A 6,637-nucleotide genomic window follows, 5' to 3' on the forward strand; every position below is an offset into this window, starting at 1 on the left:
CAGCACCCAAAGTTACGGATCAGACTGAGTCAAAAGAAAGCTAGGTACCATTCTTTAATGCTTACCTAATATGAATACAAAGACTATTATAAATCCCTATGTGTACAACGACATCAAAATCAAATACACATGTGGTATGTGGTGCATAACTGTTTTCCATCGTATTTTCTCGGAAACATTCGTATTTATCCTGCTACTTCAGTCAACCTCAGTACTTTTTGTAACGAGACTGACTGAAATAGCAACACACATTCGTACTAACTACGTTTCCGTGAAAATACGATGGATAATGATTATGCACTATAGTTCGTTTTTTTTAGCATTAGAAATAAGGTAAACAATATTGATGTGTCTTTTAATTGAAAAACACAATTTAAAAATAAGTTACGGCAAATATGTAACAATTATGAATCTTTTATATTCTTCTGCTTTCATAAGTAATAGTTTTTGATTTTAAAAAAGCGGATTTCAATTAAAAGACATGTCAAGATCGCTTACATACGGTACCTTCTTGCAAGTTCTTTCTAATGCTAAAAAAACGAACTATACCTACATCTATAATAGTCCTAAAATTTTGGTTGTGAACTTATACGAACAAACTACATACACATAAATATGCACAAAATAAAACAAATGGATAAATTATAACAAATTCTATATTCATTAATTACTACAGATATTATTTCACATTATTATCAACAGGTATATATTAAAGATATAAACAATTTCATTCTACAAGTATAAAACTACAACTAATGCATGTATGGTTCATTAATATAAAAAGGCCAGAGAATATTGATGTTATAAACTTTTACGCGCGAAGGGTTTCATAAAAAAAATAAAGGCCAATAGGTCCCAAATGCGAAAATATTAAGAAATTCAATTAAATCAACGAGTTTGACGCCCGCCGCCATATTAGATAGCGTCCGTCTAAGCTAAGTTTGCACGGATTTGAATAGAAAAAAGTGTGAAAGTGTCGTTACAAACGTCATATTTTCATAGGAATTTGACGTTTAAAATAACACCTGCACTGCATGGGCTATCAAATCCGCTGCAGACTTTTCTTGGTCTGACTCTACAATAAAATTGTAGCCTGCCTGACTAGGGTTACTAGATACAATTTTTAAATTATCTGACAAAATTCCTGATTTCCGAGTATTTTTCCTGACATCCATAATTTTGACGACGACGACGGGGGGGCGGTCTAGCCGTTAGCGATGGCCACCCGATTGAACCGATAGTCGCGTCAACGCGTATGTATTATTGGATGGATCTCATATTATTATCATTAATTTAAGTAAATAAAATGGTACTTTATAAAAAATTCTATCAAATGAATAAATTCCTGACATTATCGTGTTCCGTCCCCATTCCTGACAAAAGGCCAAAATTCCTGACATGTCAGGAAAATTCCTGTCATCTGGTAACCCTATGCCTGACGGCCGACGCTGGACAGAACTACAACATAAAATTTGATCCAAATATTTTTAAAATAGATGGAAGATCATGCAGTAGGAAAATCATTGTAAAAGTTTATAAAACCAACCATTACGAAACATAAATTCATAGAAAAGTGAAAACAATATTCTTATAATATAAAATGTCAGACTTAGATAAGACAGTCGGCTGAACACCTGCAACTGGAATGGGACTGATGCTAGCTCCCTCTAACTGATTTCATACCATCCTTTTCATTCTTTATGGCTCCTCTACACGATGGGCCAACGCCGGCCACTCCAAGGTACGCATTTATGCGTTAGAGGGAGCAAATGATATTGCATCTCATTCTACCGCATGGCTGCGTCCCTTGGAGTGGCCGGCGTTGGCCCATCGTGTAGAGGAGCCATGACTGATTTCATACCACTCTTTTCATTCTTTAGCTGCACTACCTACAGTTAACGTTTGTGGAGCAACACTGCAAGACGGTATCAATGTCGGGTAACTTTTGTGACTACAGATAGTTACCTAAGGGCCCCCCCACATCTGGCGTCTTTCGAGCGTCGGCGTCTACAATTCTATGGCAGTTGCTCGACGCAACGTCGACGCAGCGTCGAGGCAACTGCGCAGCGACGTCATTTTCCATAGCGCTGACCAGACGCCGACAGACGCCGACGCTCGAAAGACGCTAGATGTGGGGGGGGCCTAATGTACAATCGCCATCAGATATATCGGAGCGGCCGAGGTACTCAATAATATCCGAACTTGCACTCTAGCCTTGACAATAGAGACGTGTTCAGATATTTAATGTGAGCACCTTGGCCGCTCCCATATATCTGTCTGTAGCAGTAACTCTTGGAAATGATGCTCTACAAAAAGTAACTGTCGGTGGACCTTATTACAAAAGGGATAAGGTCCACCGAGGTACAGTTAACAGTGTTGCTGTTCGTACAATCGTCAGGAGGCAAAATTTTACAAGTAAATTGGTTACTACTTTTGAATGCCTCGTATTGCAGAAGCTATTCGAAACTGAGATACGTGCTTTATAGGTATAGGCAGTTTTGGCTGTCCGTTGACGAATCAATTTAAGATAAGTTAACAAAATACAATAAAATATAACAGATGGCGCTGTAATACATATGGATGACAAAACACCCTGACCAAATGTCTTTGAGAACTCATTATTTCGGTTATTATAATAATTAATTAATTATTAGCATGTTCAGATTAACAGTCTTCATTTGTTTCGAACCGTAGTCAAAGGTTCCACTTTGGCGCTTACCATAAGGACGAGATTGGCTCGTATCTTCATACGAATAACATGTCAAAGCGTCCTTATGGCAAGCGACTAAGTCGGACTTTTGCTTGGCAACGACACATTTTTATCTCTGACGACAGGGAGAATAACTTTTCATTTGTTAGAAGGAAGGAAGAGTATTAGAGTTGATTTTAAATGTCAAACTACTATGAAATGTGATGTTCCACGGCAAAAGGTACCCTATAGCGGCTGGCGCTTACGTCGCATAGCGCTGCAATAATATTGGAACGGCGTTAATGATAGCGTAAGCGCCAACCGCCATAAGGTACCTTTACCCGTGGGACGTCACAAATTATGACGTAGGTATAAATACCTAATGCTTGCACTGTATGTGCTATCAAAATCGTTGCAGTCTTATCTTGGTCTAACTCTAATCATCTGTTACTCATCATAAGATCATGTTAAAAACCTGATTGGATTTTTCTGGTAGTTTATTATCAAAATAAAATTAACTAAATGGCCCAAACGAGTTTGAATCCACAATATACTTTTGTTTTTTTATATGAAACTAATCCAAGTGCAAATTAATGCTTACAAGATTCTAAGACCCTATGATAATTAGGGTAGGGCTTAAAAAATATCGAATAATTCAGTCCACATTATCATAACTTGCAAGTTATGATAATGTGGACTGAATTATTCGATATTTTTTAAGCGCACGGCCAAACCTAAGCGATGCAGAGTTAAATACTTTTTAATGTCACTTTGGAATGCTATAGGTACATACAGTGGCGTAGCTAGGGGGGGGGGGCGGGGGCGGTCCGCCCCGGGTGTCACCCATTTAGGGGTGACACCCGACCGTGAACATCAGTAGTGCCACCTATAAAAATTCGTAAAATTAAAGCGATGGAGTAAAACCTGAGCTATTTAACAAAAATTACAATTATTCTTTTTAAATATATTTTACAATTTTGATTGAATTTTGGGGTGACACCCACAATTTCCGCACCGGGTGCCACCCATGCTAGCTACGCCACTGGGTACATACTTTCAGAGATTCGAATACATACAATAAAATAAACCTTATAACCTACTTTGAACTATCTGTTGAACAGTATACGCGTAAAATATTAACAAACATAATTTAACCAGGTCATACGTTTTGCACACAAAGCATAAATTGAAGTAAACATGGTGTTTGTTCGAAGTCTAGAGTTTAAATTCATACAAATCACGTCATCAGAGGGGCTACCGCGAAAACCGAAATTCGCAAATTGCGGGGATCTTTCTCTTTTACTCCAATGAAGGCGTAATTAGAGTGACAGAGAAAAATGCCCGCAATTTGCGAACTTCGATGTTCGCGGTTATAGGCCAGGCACGTACGCACTTGCTTAAACGGTTATTACACGTATGTGTGAGCGAGACACCGTTATACGAGTATATAGCGATGTCCCGCTCGCACATCAGAGCGTCGTGCGGATTCAATGTTGTAGACAGGGTCTTTTTCGTATGGCTGACTGTATGGTGATTAACTGATGAATATGTAGGTTACACTGAACAACTTTTAGTATGGGGCTAAACCAGATATCTAAGCTAAAAAAAATTGCCATCTCATACATTTGCGTGAATTATCGATGTTTTCTATGGAACAGCAGTTTTTTTTTCGCGATTTTGGGGTGGGCCCCATATTAAAAATTGTAAATGATGACCTATATATAGGGTTTGCAATCCGGATCCGAAATGTATGAAATTATCCGGATCTGGATCCGGATCCGCGGATCTTCCCATACATTTCGGATCCGTCGTGCAAACCCTACCTATATATTTCACCCCTTTGGAGTAACAAAAACACCCTGTATAAAATGTGCTCCGCAGTTGCAATACTTGCAATCGCAAGTGCATATAGGCCATTGACATCGATATCTAGGGACTGGCTTTACGGGCAATAATAATGAGGCATGACAGAGTCTGTGCCAGTACAGCGGTGTGAAACCGCTACAACGCGATTGGTTGATGAGTTCGCATCACGTGCGCGATTGGTTGACGAGTTCGCATTACGTGCGCTATTGGTCGCAACTAGTTGCGTTAGACTGCACGATTGGCTGGAATTCGTGAGTGACACCGCTGAACTTGTACCATTTTTATTGTCCCATTAGCCCGTCCTTAGATATTATACGTCAATGATATAGGCCCAAAGGAATTGCTCTCTGATTGTATGGAAACATTGGGAAGACAAGATCGAGACTTTACGCAGCGTATAGGATGAAAAGCGGACACCATGGACTAACTAAAAAGTTGTTCAGAACTTTGTATGTAAAGGCCGAATTCCACCAGTGTGCAGCACAAGCATTTTTGTACTGAATATGCTTGAGCCGCACACTGGTGGAATCCCACCTTAAGAGTATATAAAGGGATACATTTTGGAAGTCAGACGTGTAAGCATTTTAAGCGCGCGGTTTTATACTATAAACGCAGCGTTGAAAGCATGCGTCAACGGAATGTAGGAAAATGACAATGCGCTTATCTGCGTTTACCGCGTAATGGCTCCTCTACACTATGGGCCAACGCCGGCCACTCCAAGGGACGCATTTATGCGTTAGAGAGAGCAAGTGATATTGGTATCTCATTCTACCGCATGGCTGCGTCCCTTGAGTGGCCGGCGTTGGCCCATCGTGTAGAGGAGCCATTAAACAAATGTAGTGTCATCAGATTATCTGTACAGCTACCGTCAGTTTTGACATTGACATACTCGCTCACGTCTACGTAATTTACTTTCTGTGCATCTCGCTTGCACTAATATGCCTGCAGCGTCAAAACTGGTGGTAGCCGTACTGATGTAAAACGTGTGTGCGGCAAACGCATTGCGTTTAACGCTGCGCGTATCGCAAAAAACAATCGCGCGTTTTAATGTAGTTTTTACGGAAGCAGATAAACTATACTCGATGATGATACATGCCTTGCCGCACTATTGTCGATTTGTCAAAACCTAATTAATTATACAAATATTTTTAAGCTACTAACATCGATATTGTAAATTTAGTATAATTTGGCTTGTGCTTTGCCGTGTAATAAGAATTGTATATAAATAATAGAAAACCACTTTTAAATATACATCTTAAAAAAAACACGAAGTACGAGTACTATGTGGAAAGGAAAGAGCAGGTTTTAACTTTGCAACTATTTGTGTGGTTCTGTGGTCACAATCTTCTCCGTGTTTTTCTTCAAACGATGCCTCTTCGAAGTGGTATTTATTTTACTAATTGTATTAAATTTATGTTACAATATAACGACGGGTTTGTCAGACGGTTTCTTAGTTTGCGGGATGGCCATGCAATATTTATTTACTAATGCTTATAAAATGTTTTGTATGTTTATTATAGAGAATAAATTATTTCAACCAAATAAAAGAAAAGGTCGTGTCATACCAGAAGGTTAAGGATTTGGCAGGGGACCGGAAGAGTTGGAGATTGCTCCACCAACAAGAGCACAGCTGTTAAATACACATAAAGAAGATTAAATGGGGCATTATCTATGAAAAAGGGACCTTATTGTCAATGGCGCTTACGCCGTACAGCGTCGCGTGGCATTCTATTTATAACGGAGCAACGTTAATAATGGCGTAAGCGCCATCGACAATAAGGTCCCTTTTCATAGATAACGTCACAAATATTTGAGTAAAGCAAATTTATATCGGCTCAAATCAATACCGTGGCAAAGTGTAGTATACACAGTTAAAGAATTTAATTCAAATACCATTTCGTTTATTTTTTTATTTCATACCTTGTCACAGTGACAATCAATAAATAAATAAATATTGGGGACATCTTTACACAGATCAACCTAGCCCCAAACTAAGCAAAGCTTGTAATATGGGTACTAGGCGACGATATACATACTTATATAGATAAATACATACATATATACATAGAAAACACCCATGAT

General features: G+C 38.9%; 1 long non-coding RNA gene across 1 annotated transcript; it reads right to left on the bottom strand.

The window, feature by feature from the left end:
• Positions 1–638: 638 nt before the first annotated feature.
• LOC134678614 (uncharacterized) lies at positions 639–1,989 on the bottom strand. Its single transcript, XR_010100213.1, has 2 exons — positions 1,887–1,989; positions 639–1,704 (listed from the first exon to the last, which is right to left on the bottom strand). It is a non-coding gene; the product is annotated as an uncharacterized LOC134678614 (long non-coding RNA).
• Between the last annotated feature and the right edge of the window lie 4,648 nt (positions 1,990–6,637).

The sequence above is a fragment of the Cydia fagiglandana genome, chromosome Z (genome assembly GCF_963556715.1).
Source record: "Cydia fagiglandana chromosome Z, ilCydFagi1.1, whole genome shotgun sequence".
In the NCBI taxonomy this organism is placed as follows: domain Eukaryota; kingdom Metazoa; phylum Arthropoda; class Insecta; order Lepidoptera; family Tortricidae; genus Cydia; species Cydia fagiglandana.